The 15,260-nt window shown below is 49.3% G+C and overlaps 1 protein-coding gene across 2 annotated transcripts in view; it reads left to right on the top strand.

The window, feature by feature from the left end:
- The window catches only part of ZBED1 (zinc finger BED-type containing 1), a 1,151,072-nt gene that overhangs the window by 930,535 nt on the left and 205,277 nt on the right, over positions 1-15,260 (top strand). The window lies entirely within an intron of this gene.

The raw sequence follows: 15,260 nt of genomic DNA, 5'->3' as shown, positions 1-15,260 counted from the left end.
ATGATCAGCCTGTATGCTACTGGAAATAAAGGTTGCTAGCCCCCCACTCGGACGACGATACTTATGAGTTTTGGTTGGCATTTTCATAATATCCTACATAACCCTCCATTATAAAGGGATGTGTTTCCCAGGTTTCCTGGAGGAATAATATGTGACATGGGAAGGGTATAGAGCTTATATGTGCATTAAAGAGCTTTGTCCCTACTCCATTTATATTCCATGAGCACATTATAATTTCAGTTAATTTTTCTTGGGGGATTGTAGTCTTATTCCTTCATTGGACTACATTGCTGTGAAGAGCCTGTGCAATCCATTTTTCATTTATTCCTGGGGTGGTTTCTATTATGTTAGATGGTAATGCCACTCTTGGTGTGTTAAAAGATCTACCCCTGGCATTCCTTAGCACTGTTCCTTTTTGTTTAGTATTTTTTTCTATTAGGACATGACTTATCTCATTAATAAATGGAGTAGGATAAACTTTCGGTGCCTGCTTAGTAATGTGTATTCCCCAGGCTTTAAATGTTGTAAACGGGGCGTGGCCAAGATGGCGGGGTGAGCGGACGCTTCCTCCCGTAGCTCCTCCGGCCCAGCTCAGCTCGAGCCCCGATTTCTGCGCTTCTCTCCCCCCGCGGTTGCACTGCGGGCGAGAGAACTGTGCCGGAACTCTTGGGGCACATTTTGATGCCACTTTGACTCCTGTTGCCCCAGGGGAAGTCCCCGAAAAGTTTGTTCAACGACCGAGGCGAGGAGTGGAGCCTGGATCGCCCCGAGGAGAAGGGCCTGGAGGCGGAGCGTACTGCAGCGCTGTCCGCGCGCCTCGGCTGGGCCGAGTGCTGAAAGCTGCGGATCCCGAGGGAGCGGACTCGACGGACTCCGCGGAGTGCGGAGGCTTCCTGGCCGTCGCCCTTGTGGCCAGAGTCATCGCTGGACGGCAGACCCCAGACCGGCGTCGGCAATTTATTCCCCTGCCATGGGTGTCGGCGTGTGACGCCTTGCGGACCCCGAGCCTGGAAGCGGGTGACGGCGGAGTATGAGCGGTGACCGACCCGGGCGTACTAGCCGGTGAAACCGGGGGACACTGGTTTTGCACCTTCCCGACCCATTGCTGTTGAGGGTCGCCCATAGACTCGCTGGCCTGGGCTGGCCTCCTGGGTTCCGCCCTCCCGCCATCTTGTCGTTGAGGAGCTGGTACTGGTGACCCTCGCCCGCGCCCTTGCCATACGGGCGCCTCGGTTCATCCTGGTGCCTACGCATCTGCCGTCCTCCCTGGAAGCACGCGGCTGCAAGCCTCCGACCTGAACCTGGATTATCGCTTTGACTGGCTCGATGGTTGTCTCGCCCTGGCCCGTGCCGCCATTTTGTCGCCTGTGACGCACTACCCCTGTCCTCGGCGAGGTCTTCACATCTGGTGCCCACGAGTGGCTGGGCGCATCTACAGCGGCCAGCTCTAGGCTTCACCCACCGCGGAGGCCAAGATGGGTGGGAGACGAGGTGCGGCGCGGGGAGATCGCACTCTGCCGGACATGCTCGGCAGGGCCCAGCAACTGCGGGACAGGACGCAGCCGTCCCCGGGGTCCTCACGGGCCTCAACTGACGCCACCGGAGGCGAACCACCAGTCACGAGGTCTTTCATGGAGGACTTATTCAGCTCCCTCAAGGAGGAATTCCAGACTCTAAAGACCGAGGTGGCCGGTGAGGTCCGTGAAGTGCGCAGAGAAATCGAGGGCCTGGGCGAGAGGGTCGACACTGTGGAAACGGCGGCCCAGCGTCGTGATGATGAGATAGTTCATCTCCAGCAGGACGTTCTCCGCCTTCGGGAGCAATGTGTCGAGCTCCAGGCCCACTCTGAGGACCTCGAGAACAGGTCCAGGCGGAATAACATCCGGGTGCGAGGCGTTCCGTCCGCGGATGAGGGTGCGGACCTGGTGGCCTATCTGCAGGACCTGTTCCGCGACATCTTGGGAGAAGAAGCGGACTTCCCGATCCGCATCGACAGGGCACATAGAGTGGGCCGCCAGCGCCAGTCATCGGCACCCCCACCTGATATCCTGGCATTCCTGCCGGATTTCCCCCTGAAGGAGCGCATTATGACAGAGGCCCGCAGGAAGCAGCCGCTGTCCTTCCGAGAACGACCCGTGGCGCTCTATCAAGACCTGTCCGCCATCACACTGCAGAAGCGCAGGTCTTTCCGCATCGCCACGGACTTTCTGCGAGAGCATGAGACGGCCTACTCCTGGGGTCACCCCTTCCGTCTTATTTTCCGATGGAATGGGGTGCTACATCAGCTGCGCTCCTTACAAGATGTCTGTGGGGTGCTGGGACTCACAGCTACAGAGGAAGAAGGGGCGACACCCGCATGGAGGCGCCCCGAGCGGCGGGGCCGACGGAGATCGAGGAGGCGCCAATCGTCAGCAACAGCGAGTCGCCCTGACTCCCCTACCATCAGAGCGGATATGGCGGAGGCCCTGAGGACTGCGGCCAGGAACTTGCCTGAATCTAATGGCGTGGCCCAGACGGCCTAACTTTTCTCCGGGGGGAGAGACTCTTAGCGTCTGCGATGCTGGGTTGGGGCTGGGGGTTGGGGGGGAGAGGTTGGAGGTGTGTGGCTGGACGTCCACCTGACTGGTTTCTACAGACTCGCCCACTTGGGCTAGACTGAGACAATGGGGTGTTTTTTCTTGTTTTTGGTTTTGGCTGGTTTCCATGGGTTGGTTCTGGGGGGGTTCAAGAGCTGGTTTGGTGTTGGGGGGGTCCCGTCCGATACTGTCCGAACACATGCGAAGCCGACTCTGGCATTCCCTGCGCCCCTGCCCCGCGCGCCCCTTCCACTGATCCCCCGCTTGCTGCATAGCGCTTTGCGTCCCTGGGAGCGATGCCGTCCCTGAAAGTAGTGACCCTTAACGTTAAGGGTCTGAATAATCCTGTGAAGCGTAGGGCGATCCTTTCCCTGCTGGAAGGGTCACAGGCGGATATCTGCCTCCTGCAGGAAACCCATCTACTCTCTAAAGATTGCCATAGGTTGCGCTCTGCCAAGTTCCCCACGCAACTCTTTTCCTCGGCTGCGACTAAGACTGCGGGGGTAGCCATTCTTCTAGCCAGCTCCTTCAGGGGTGAGGTGTTGTATAAACATGCCGAGCAGAAGGGGAGGCTTCTAGTGTATCGCATGCGTCTGGGGGGTGTTGCCTTCCCGGTTGGCTCCGTGTACAGCCCAAATGACCACCAGGATCGCTTCCTGGAATCTGTGTTGGTAGACGTTACTGCCTCGCCCGATCGCCACGTCATTTTGGGGGGAGACCTAAACATGGTCTTCGACTCCACCTTGGATAGGTCTGCCCAGCGCTTTCCGCAGACGGGGGAGCTTTCTAGAGCGGTACGGGACCAGATTGCAGAGATGGATTTGCATGACCTCTGGCGCACCATGCACCCCGCCGATAGGGACTACTCATATTTCTCCCACGCACACCGCACTTACTCGCGGTTGGACTACCTCTTGGTGAGCGGACCGCTTCGCTCGGCCGCCACGGCGGCAGACATCGGGGTCTTGTCCCTGTCCGACCATGCACCGGTTTCCGGAGTATTTGCTTGGCCGGCGGCCCCCCCCTCCAGAGGGATGTGGCGGCTTCGGGACACGCTTCTCCATAAGAAATCGGTGGTGAAGCGAGTGGAGGAGGTCATTCAGGAGTACCTGACCCATAATGACAACTCCGACACGTCCCTAGCAACGCAGTGGGCGGCTTTGAAAGCGGTTGTCAGAGGGGAGTTTATCTCCATTTCCTCGGCGGAGAACAGGGAGCGGCAACGTAAGAGGGAGGAACTAACGGCGCAGGTCAGGGAACTCGAACAGGTTCACCGCCGGACGGGGGCTCCTCGAGTTTGGAGGCAGCTGAAGGCGGCACGGAAACTCCTCTCTGCGTTGGACCTGGACCGGGCGGAGTATGCGGCGTTGCGCTTGAAGCATGCCTTTTACACCGGCGGAGACAGATGCGGTAAGCTCCTGGCCCACCGGCTCAGGGCTGCGCAGCAACGCAACGTAGTACAGGAGCTGATGGGAGCGGATGGGGTCCCGGTTTCCGGTGACGCCGAGGTGGCGGATTCCTTCCGTGCCTTCTATGAGGCGCTGTACGCTGCAGAGCCCTCCCCACCGAGAGAGGCTGAGGCCTATTTGGAATCAGTAACCCTCCCTGCCCTGGATCCCGCCCAGGCGGACCACCTAGAGAGGAGCATTCACGTGGAGGAAGTCATCTCCGCTATTGCACGGTTAAAGCACGGCAAGGCCCCAGGCCCGGATGGCTATACGGCCTTGTTTTACAAGACCTTTTGTCCCACTGTCGCGCCTCTCCTGGCTCGCTTGTTCAATTCCTTTTCTGAACCGGGAGCCATACCACCGGACCTTCTCTCGGCGACTGTGTCGGTTATTCCGAAACCGGGGAAGGACCGGACTCTGTGCGGCTCGTATCGGCCCATCTCGCTTCTAAATGTGGACCTCAAGCTTTACACGGGGATCTTGGCGGCCAGACTGGGTCTGCACCAACCAGGTTTGGTGGAGGCGGACCAGGCCGGTTTTGTACCCGGCAGGCAGACGGTCGACAACACTAAGAGGGTGACGCACGTGCTAGAAAAGGCCTCACGCGTCCCGGGGGAGCGGATGCTGCTGTCGGTCGACGCAGAAAAGGCCTTTGATAGGGTTCATTGGCCGTACCTCGAGCTGGTTCTCCGGAAACTGGGGATCGGCGAGAAGTTCCGCACTATGGTTTTTAATTGTTATAGGAGGCCGTCAGCATCGGTGCGTGTCAATGGACACAGCTCCAGCAGCTTTGCCATTGAGCGCGGCACGAGACAGGGCTGCCCCCTTTCGCCACTCCTGTTTGCCCTATATATGGAGCCGTTTGCCCAGAGGATTCGCGATAACCCGGACGCTATTGGGGTGAAGATGGGGCAATACACACATACTGTTAGCTTATATGCGGACGATGTCTTGCTGACCCTGGATGACCCCAAGCGGTCGCTCCCTGCCTGCGTCCAGGAACTGAACTCCTTTGCCCGCGAGGCGGGCTTCAAAATGAATATGTCTAAATCGGCTGCCCTGGATGTGTCCCTTTCTGTCGACACCAGGCGGGACCTCCAGCGTCTCTTTCCTCTGCAATGGTCCTCCTCCACGGTGCCTTACCTGGGGATTTTGCTTGCACCCTCCCTACCTGCAATGGTCGCAGCTAATTATTCCTCCCTGGGCAAAAAGATCAAGGAGGAACTCGGCCGATGGAACAAAGGCCTGCTCTCGTGGCTGGGCCGTATCGCAGCGGTGAAGATGACGATACTGCCTCAGATCCTGTATCTTTTTCGCGCTCTACCTCTCCAGCCCCCTGTAGGTTGGATACGGCAGGCGCAGGCTGACATCTCCCGCTTTGTGTGGCAGGGCCGTAAGCCTCGAATGAAACGGGTCCTCTCCATGCTTGCCCCGGAGGCGGGGGTCTCGGTGTCCCGGACCTCCGGAAGTACTTTCAGGCGGCGCAACTCCGATATTTGGTGGAGTGGAGCCGGTGGGAATCGGACAAGCACTGGCTCTTTCAGGACCAGGCAGTTGCGGGCCGTACCCTCCAGGAAGTCCCGTTCCTGCGGCGCACTCACCGCCCGCCTAATCTTTACGCCTCCTTTATCACCCGAGTTCCGCTGCGAGTGTGGGACGCGGTGTGTGAGCTTCGTGAGCTCACCACTTTTCCATCACCGTTCACTCCCATTGCTGGCAATCCAGACTTCACTCCGGGTCTGGAACCGGGAGCCTTTTCCCACTGGGTGAGCGCGGGTTGTAGGGCACTTTTCCAGATCTACGGGCCGGAGGGTGTGCTCCCCTTCCGGCAGCTCCGACAGGAGTTTGGCCTGACGGAGGGGGACAGACTGCGTTACATGCAAGTTCGCCACTGGGCTCTTCAACCCCCAGTGCGCAACGTCGCTGCCCGTTCGATTACGCCCTATGAGCGATGGCTGGTAACCCGGACCTCGGATGCCAAGCTTATCACCGACTTGTATAAGTTTCTCCAACCCCCGCCGTTTCATTACCATAACCCAGGGAGAGAGCGCTGGCATAGGGAATTGGGCAGGACCTTGAGCCACAAGGAGTGGGACAGGATCGCGTATCGGGCGAGGCACTCTGCGTACCACACTGGGCTGACGGAGACCTTTACTAAGGTGTCCACCTATTGGTACTACACCCCGGAGAGGCTCTACGAGATGCACAAAATTGGCGATAAAGGTTGCTGGCGCGGCTGCGGACAGGAAGGTACTCTCACGCACATTCTTTGGGAGTGCCCGATGCTGTCGGCCTATTGGAAGGAGGTCTTGGATGAGGTAGACAGGCATTTTGAGATAGAACTCCCGCGCTTCCCTGCGTATGTCTTGCTAGGCCTCCCCAATGACCTAATGTACCCGCTGAAGTCCCGCAGGGGTAGACAGATTGCGATTGCGCTAGGCTCAGCGGTTCAAAACATCCTTGTACTCTGGCGTACCCCCACTGCCCCCTCTATCACTGGCTGGCTACACAGGCTCTGGCAGGTGCTGGGTATGGAGAAGATGTCGCTAACAGTGGCTGGGAATGTGGACCAATTTGAGGAGCTCTGGCACCCCTTTTTAGCACTGCTGTCCACGGAATTTCGCGAGCTCACATGTCCACGGTACCTGCGACTCCTTAGGCTGACGCCGCCCGCGGCTCCAGCGGAGTGAATGTGGTGGGATCAGGGGTTTGGGGCTGGGGGTGGGAGGCGGGGGTTACATGCTTCTAATGCTGACTTTCGGACGAGGACGTTGGGGTATTGTTTTTTTTTTTTCTCCTTTGCTTTTCTTTCTTCTATTTTTCCGGGGACGGGGGGTTGGAGGGATGGTGTGTTTCTTTCCTGTGTTGCGGGACGCTACTCTAGCTTGGCCTTGCTCTGGGAATGGGGGTCTACTGGAGGGTCATTTGCACTGCCTTATTGCCTTATGACTTATGCCCTGTTGCCCTCCGGGGCTTCCTGCCTCCCTACTCTCCCTCTGAATCACTGCAACGTTTTGCGTCTTGTATTGTATGTTCGCTTGACCTCCTATTCCCTTCCCCATGTTTTTTGTACCTTAATAAAATACTTTAAACCTAAATGTTGTAAACTCTTTTAATATTTGCTCCACTATTAACATAGATTTTAATGTGATCAATGTAATTTCTTGAGTACTGTCCTTATCTGTAATAAATTCAATGGAATCGATGTCTTCGTTCTTAATGTTATCTAATGCTGGAATTGATTTAAATAGTCTAAGGATGTTCCCTCTATTCAATGTGTTAGATCTACCACTGGATTCATACTCAGGTTTAAATATTAGCTGTGCTTTCTCCGTTGTTAACAGGTTTTCATTGCAAGGTACCTCCAGACTATTGTTTGTTCTATATGTAATTAGTTTTTCTCCTTCCCGATTTTCAATTACAAGATGATCCCAGTACGGTAATTTGGTTTCATGCTCTACTGTTCTATGTATAGTCCTTCTTGCTGTATCATTCACGTTGGTTTTGAAACACGTTTCTGTATTCCCATTGTGGTTTAGATCTTGTTGCTGGCATGTTTTTACAGTTACTTTTAATGGCATATTTTCATTTATTCCATTAATATTGAAACATTTCGAATTGTCCTCCTGGTCTTCATATGTTTCCCTTCTTTTTTCTTTAACTAGTGGTGAATTAGTTATAGTCATCAGTTCTTTTTCCACCTTTTTTGGTATTATTTTAGCGTCTTTATTAAGTGTTTGTTCCAGTAATGGTTCTTGTATGAATATTGGGAATAATTGTTTAGTCTCATTCTCAGTTTTTGGAGGAATCTTTTCTTCTTCTTTTGAATTCTCTCATTGCAATCCATGTTTTTTATTGTATCCTCAGTTTTTATAGAATCTTCGTACGCATAGTTGTTAACTTTTTTATTTTTCCTTGCTTTACGTAGTTTTTTTCTTTGTCGTTTTGACATAGTATAACCATTTGAATCCTGTTCTTTGCATTTGTACTCTGCCCTTGTTACAGTACTAATTGGTTTGTCATGTGTTTCACCCATTACTTGTATTTCTGTTGACACATCTCTATCAACCTGTACATTTACTTTTTTCTGGGATTCTATCACTGATATTATTTCTTTATTATCAACAGTTGCCACAACGCTCTTTTTCCCCTTTTTAGCTGTCTCACTCCTTTCGCATTTATATTTTCTTGAATTATCTTCCTGGCTATTTTCTTTTTTAATAGCCTTTTTAGTATCTTCTATTATAGTATGCAAAACCTCTGGTATAGCTACAAGCTTATCCATAAGTGGGGTGCAGATACATTCAATGTCCGTTTTTTGTTTGTCATTTTGGACTCTAACTATCAAACTATTGAGCTGTGTAAGTTTATTATCTATCCCCGTAACTGCATTTGCCATCATTGTGAGGAGATCAATCTGAATGTTCATCTTATTGGATTGATATTTTAACGCTTCTAATGTTAATGTCGATGTTTGATAGAAAATATCCCAATTTATTCCAATATCTGGGTTTTGTATTTCTTTTCGATTGCATTGGGTTGACCCTCCATTTAGTTGTTCAGTTAGAGGTGCACAATCTGTTGTAAGGAGGGTGTTTGCTTTTGGGAGCAAATCTTCCATTGTTTTATTACCTTCCCATATTATAAGCATTTCATTTTCTTCCTTTTTAGCTTTCCCAGTATTGTAGCTTTGTGTACTAGTTGATTTGGTCCTATTTTCATCCAATGATGACTGAGGTTTTTTCATAATTTCCACGTTTATTTCTATAGGAATTACTGATATTTTTGATTCAATCATGCTACTTTTATTTAACGACTCTTGTATATCTTGCTTATCCAATACTTCAAAATCCTCTAGTTCTATTGATTTATCGTATTGATTTATATTTGGAGGAATGGTTCAATTTGGCATATCCTGGTCTGTAATTTGGAGATCCTGACCCATCTTTTGTGTTATAAAATCTCCATTTTGAAGGGTACTTTGCATGACTTGCCCATTGTATTTCACAGTGCTCATTGGCTTTATTGGAGTTTGTAGTTTATCATTTTCCATATCCTTTTGCATAGTGATAAGAGCACCAGCTGGGTCTGTCAGGAATTCAAACTTATCCGGGATTTTTCCTGATTTCGTGAACATTCTGGCTATTGGGGAAATTAAAATTTGATTTACTCCTTCAATGTTTGCTTTGATCTTTTTTTCAACTTTTGTTTTCTGTATTTTCTTTGTACGTCTAGTAGTTGATCCAGACGTTCCTTTATATTTTCCTGCAGTTTCAACACTGCCCTTTTGCTATTTCTTATCCCGGACCTTAGTAAGGGCAAGGTGCTCAGTTCTCAGGTCTCAAGGGGTCGAGGGCTCAAAAGCTCCGGGGCTTAAAGCTTTCAAGCTGAGCTCCTACCCTCCGCGACAGTTACAGATGATTTTTAGCCCGTTTTTTTTCTTTGCAGCCTCTCCTTATGATGTAAACTCAAGGCCTGTGAGTTGTAGCGGCGTTGTTATCACAGCGCTTTTTTTTTTTTTGCAGCGCTCACGCTCACATTCAACCCACTTACGGTATAAGACCACCCGTCTGATATGGTGTACTTCGATGTGTAACAGCATTGTTTTTCCAGCGCGTATCTCTGCGCTCACGCCTGCTCACGCCTGCATACAAACTGCAATTCTCCAGTAGATAACCCTCCAGCCCCCTGTATCTTCTTCTTTTGTCTTATTTCAATAGGTATCCTAGACTGGCCTCTCCAATATCAAAGCCCAGTGTCAAAGATTATCATGAGGAAAATCGTGGGGAAAATGTGGAGCGAGGTGTGAGGTGTGACCTCCCAATGACCTCCCAGTGGTGGCCGCTTAACTTTGCTGCGCGTCTCTGGTTCCCGTTTGCCTTTGATAAGTTCATCCTCCCAAGCCTGTCTGCCCTATAGATAATGAACAGCTGCCGTCAGGGAGGGATCGAGCAGGGACAAAGTCGGGTTGGAAGAACAATGTAGGATTTATAATAGCTGCATAAACCCTCAGCACACTCTATCCTTTGAGGATTCTTACTCCAGCAGGTATACACTGCTACCCAGCTCTAGCTGATTTGGTGTTCGTTCTTGGTAGGAGCCTCCTCGAAATATTGCTATCAGTAAGCTCACTGCGTCTCTCGCCCAGCCTATGCTCCCCACTACCACTAATTTCCAATCAGGACCCGGTGCAAACCCTTATGTAAACAGGGGCCGCCTATGTAAGTAACTCTGTGTCACTCTTGGGCACTCTGGGGCGTCACTCCGCTATATCCCGTTATAGCCCACAGTATATTCGTCTTGACTCAGACATCATTCAGGGCCTCGGCGTTTTCACAAACACAATAATCACAATAGTTAGTCTGCAGCACACTTGGAGCCCACTGCTATGGAACTCCAGCGTACCAGCGTACCAGTTTTCTTAATTTGCGTGCCTGTGGGAGTGTGGGAGTGCGGGAGCAACGTGCGGCTGATGGAGGGGCAGGGGCAGGGGATGCGCATCGACGGGTTAGGGGGCTACGATTCTAATCTACTGTCGCCCTGCCGTCCTGCCGCCCTGCCGTATCGTGCCGTTACCGCTACCTTAACTCTCTGCCGTTTACCGCTGCTGCCGCTGCCTCTACTGCTTAAATCCGAGCTCCGATTTTATTAATTTGTGCGTACCTGTGGGAGGGCCTGTGGGAGGGAGGGAGCGGGAGCACTGGGCGGCTGGTAGAGAGGTAGAGAGACTGATGGACAGGCAGGGGCCTGAGGCTATGCAGCGACGGGTAGCGGTACTATGATCCTGATCCTCGTCTACTGCCACCCTGCCGTGTCGTGCAGTGCCATTACCATTTCTCGTTATCTCCACTCTCCACTCTCTGCCATTACTGCCGATTCCGATTCCGATTCCACTGCCGCCGCCGCTGATGCGCTACTCCACATCACTGAGCTCCGCACACCACACGCTGCAACTCGGTGCTCTCTGTTCTGCTTTCTGGCGCCACCTCAGCTTCCTGTCGGGAATCACAGGAGTGTGTCTTCATCCATGGGCTACAAACATCTTCTATGTTTGAGGCAAATAGAGATGCCAAAGCATAGCACTGTGCTAGTAACTATTGATGGCTAGTTTATTTGTGGAAAGGCCTCTCGCTCGCTACCACCTGAACAACATCTACCTATGCTATAGCAGGCTTTGGTGCAGATGATATGGAATGCCTGTGCCCTTGGCCTTGTGCCATTGCTGAAACAGCAGGGGTAGTAGATAGAAACAAATTGCATCATACATTAGCAAAGAAGAGGGTGTGCTGCTTGGAAAGCTGTCTTCATCACCCAGGAAAAATAAACCTAGACGCATTCCCTAGTCAGTCAGACCAGCAAATCGACATCACTTGCTGCTCAGACTGCTAGATATATGATGGTGCAATGATATTGCTGATTCAAAATATATATGTTCATGATCTACTATATGTTCTGTGAATCAGTAAAAATAGCACCAGCAGAAACAAAATTAGGGGAACAGTAACTCTGAGGGGCAGACTTCTAGTTACAGGAACTAAGTAAGTGCACAGTCTCTGCCTTCTATCTGAAGAACAAATTCCCTGGCCTGCTAACTTATTCAACATGTCCTCCCTCTCTGCTTAGTGTCTAGTTGACCAGGTCTCCGAGCCCACACTATGATGAGAATATTCACTAACAGCAACACTGATGTATTTATGTATTTGGAGGTTTTATAGAGCAGTGTGCATTGCCTCATAGATACTTCAGAGAGCTGTACATTTTAAATTAAGATTGAGCTCTATGGAATTGGAATCCAATTATGTAGAATGAATGAGCTCTCTGATATTGCGCACATCCTGCCATTAGTTCTGTGACCTAGTAAAAGGCGGGTTTGAATGGTTCGGTTTTTAGGAGTTCCCTGAATTGTATGAAAATGAATTCTCAAATAAAGCTGGCCTCAGAACATCGCACCTCTTTGGCCTTAAACTCCTACGGTTTTGCAACTGTGTTTTTCGTCATGAAGTTTTGTTGGATTGTCTGTTGAGGTGTATTTGACTGGATATTTCTGGTTGTAAGGGGCAATATTCTGAATGTAACATGGGCTATGCTTCTATCATGCTTTATGTACAATACTGAGAACTTTAAACCTGATCAGCTTTTCATCCTGTCCTTCATTCTGGCCAGTGAAGCATTTTCAATGTTGACTTTGCAGCTCACAATTTCACTGTTGACTTTGCAGTTTACAATTTCAGAAGCTTTGAAACAGTCTTTGAAATAGTACACTTTGACCGATACCTAGGATCTTGTCTATTCCACATGATTGGTGCAGTGGAATTGGGATAAATCATCTGCGATAACATGGTGACATCAACAAGAATGTCCACGATTATTTGCCTTAAAAATGGATGATGATGATGCGGTTTGAGGTGATTGAAAAGGGGTGCATTTTTGGTCTGTATAATCAAACCCCAGAATCACTGTTCACAGCCATCACTGCAAATTTAGTAGATTCAGTCTAGGAGTCTCCTTATGATCCTTTCCTAATCCTGTAACCTCTGCAGTAGTATTATGTGGTCAGTTGTTTTATATGTCATATGATCAGCATCAATGTAGCACAAGAATATTGGTTTGGATGCTCTGCATCATAGCAATTCTGTGAATTCATGGAAAGGCCAGTATAGCAAAGTTTGGTGAAGTTAATTTCTCCAAGTTATTTTATAACTTGATGGGGTGGATGCTGGAAAATGTATAGGGGATAGTTCAGAAGCAGTGGTGATTATTCTAGCCTTGAATGTTTACAAGGAGCATGGGAAATTTTAGGATTCTCATTATGAACTGCCTTGGAAAATAATGGCAGTTATGGATACATCTTGAAGCAGAATGAACACCTGATTCCCGGTAATATGCTGCAGGATTTACCTGCTCAGCTCCCAAAGTGCCATTTTGTGCTGGCTGCCATCGCTGCCATGAACTTCCCCATCAACCCTCTCTGTACATACTCAATCCCACCCGGATGAGCCACTGACAGAAACACGAACGGTTGGACCATTAACTCCTCCTGATCCAGTGCATGGTGAGTCATGACTCGCAGTCTTTTGAGTGTCTGCATATGATGCCATTTGGTGAGATCATTCTTACATCTTAATCATCATCCATCACATACTATGGTCAACAAAAACCCACCAGATGCTGTGCCAACAAGAAGTGGTACAACAGCTGACATCCACTCCCTCCTGAATGCAGCAAACTTCACCCTGATAGCCAATGTCTACAATCTACACTCTTTTAAGGTATGTTTTAAGATTGCAAAGCCAATCACTCAACTACCATTTAGTTGTCATTGAACTGCAAGACCGCAACTATGTTCATTGTGGATAAAATACTTCCCTTCCATTGAAAATATGCCACCATCCACAGAGTCCTGCTCTTGGTAACTTTTGATACCAATGAACATCAAGCCATAATCGACTTCCTGTAAAAATATATTTGATTTGCTAATATGTAGGCCCTCCTTTTATCGAACAGTGAAGTGTTTACCCCTGTTGTTTGTGTAGCCTAATTTTTGGCAATACAATTCTAGTCAACTCTGCCATGATTGTCAGCCCCTAACTCCAACAAGATGCCAGAGTTCCACACCACCCTGGTAAGAAATCAATAACAAGAGTCAAATGTGTTCCACACAGAACCATTTTTATTTTTTATTTTGTTTTACAAAGCATAAATTAAACCCACAATGAGGGCTGCAGAGCACCATGCAACAGAGTAGAAGAACATTTCTACACAAAAGGTGGCAATAGTGATTGAGAAAAGATAAAGATAAAAAATGTTCTTGAATCTTTCTGATTAGTTAGAACAGGTAGTGCGCTCCCAACCCCCTATCTTCTGCAACATGCCAACAGTGGGGACAAGGTGGAAGCAGAATACTATGCATGTGAAATTTTGAAACTGAAAATTACCCAGCTCTATGCTAGCTAAATAATGGCAAGAAAACGGTGTGTATCTTTTAGCAATATACCATGCCAGGTACTGTACCAAATTTGTTTGCGCCTGGAAACAGACAGTGAAAGGTGTTTGAGGAAGATGCTAAAAAGGTGCAAGTGAACAGTGAGCCATACACCAGAGGCAATGTATAATAGTAAAACAGAGTAAACAAAGTAAATTAGCTGTCGTAGTCATATAAGAGAGCAGTTAGATTTACAGTGGATTGTCGCTTACCATTGGAATACCTACGTAGGATGGGGATTTACATGACTAATACAATGATATAGTAGGACAGTGGGTTACAATTATGTAGCATAAAATATGGTGAGATCTCGTTACTTCCCTCTAAGGATAATTAAAGAGAAGACTGTCCAGGATTGACTCAGGTACCATGTTGCGATTTGTAGGGTGGGTGGGAAGAGGTTCTTTAAAACGAGACCTCCACCCATCAAACCCCTTCGCAGCTACAGCCACAGCTGACAGGATCCAATATAGTGGCACACCAAACTAGATAAGACAGGATATGAGAAAGTGGAAGTTGACCTACTGACATTCCCCTATGGATGAAGAAAGTGTATAAAGCCAAAGACTAAAAGCAAGATCCTGGATAGCGGAAGTTATATTGTCAAGGCTATTTTCGAGGTGTGGGAACAACAGCTGTCAAGCTATTCCCAATAACACACACTTAAAAGACGACTCTCTATTATAGGCAAATTCCACCCCCCTCCCCCCAAAAAAATAAATGAAAATATTCCTTATATGGCCATGGTCCTAAAGACTCCCTCACTGCCTTTAAAATTTATTGTCCTTTAACTGAGCAGTTTTTGGAAAAAATGTGTCCATTCACTTTGCCTGCTTAGGCGATAGTTTGACGTGCATCCATACTACTATTATAAAGAGAGAGCTGAAACCTTTGAGGCGGGTAAGCTCAAGAAGTACAGCACCAATCACAACACCCAATGCAGCATTGTAAAGGACAGGTGCAGCAGATGGACATAGGCTATATAGCTGCCCACCATATACATTAAAAAGGTAAAAGAACCTTAGGGGGAAAGTAGTCCCTTGTGGGCGCCAGCGTTGTGCTGTCAGCAATGGGCGGGGCAAACAACACTTGTGGGCGTTGGCGTTGTCAGAGGGCCCAGGCCAAAAACAAAAAAAGAAATGGGCGCTGCTTTCACGGGGCGCATGGGCGTGGCTTTCACGGGGTGCGGCATTCACGGGAAGCGCCATTCACGCCTTGGCATTCACGCGCAATTACTGCTATATGGTGCACCGA

Source organism: Lissotriton vulgaris, chromosome 8 (genome assembly GCF_964263255.1).
Source record: "Lissotriton vulgaris chromosome 8, aLisVul1.2, whole genome shotgun sequence".
NCBI lineage: Eukaryota > Metazoa > Chordata > Amphibia > Caudata > Salamandridae > Lissotriton > Lissotriton vulgaris.
Note: the sequence above shows the minus strand (reverse complement) of the source record. Positions and strands in the feature narration are given on the sequence as shown.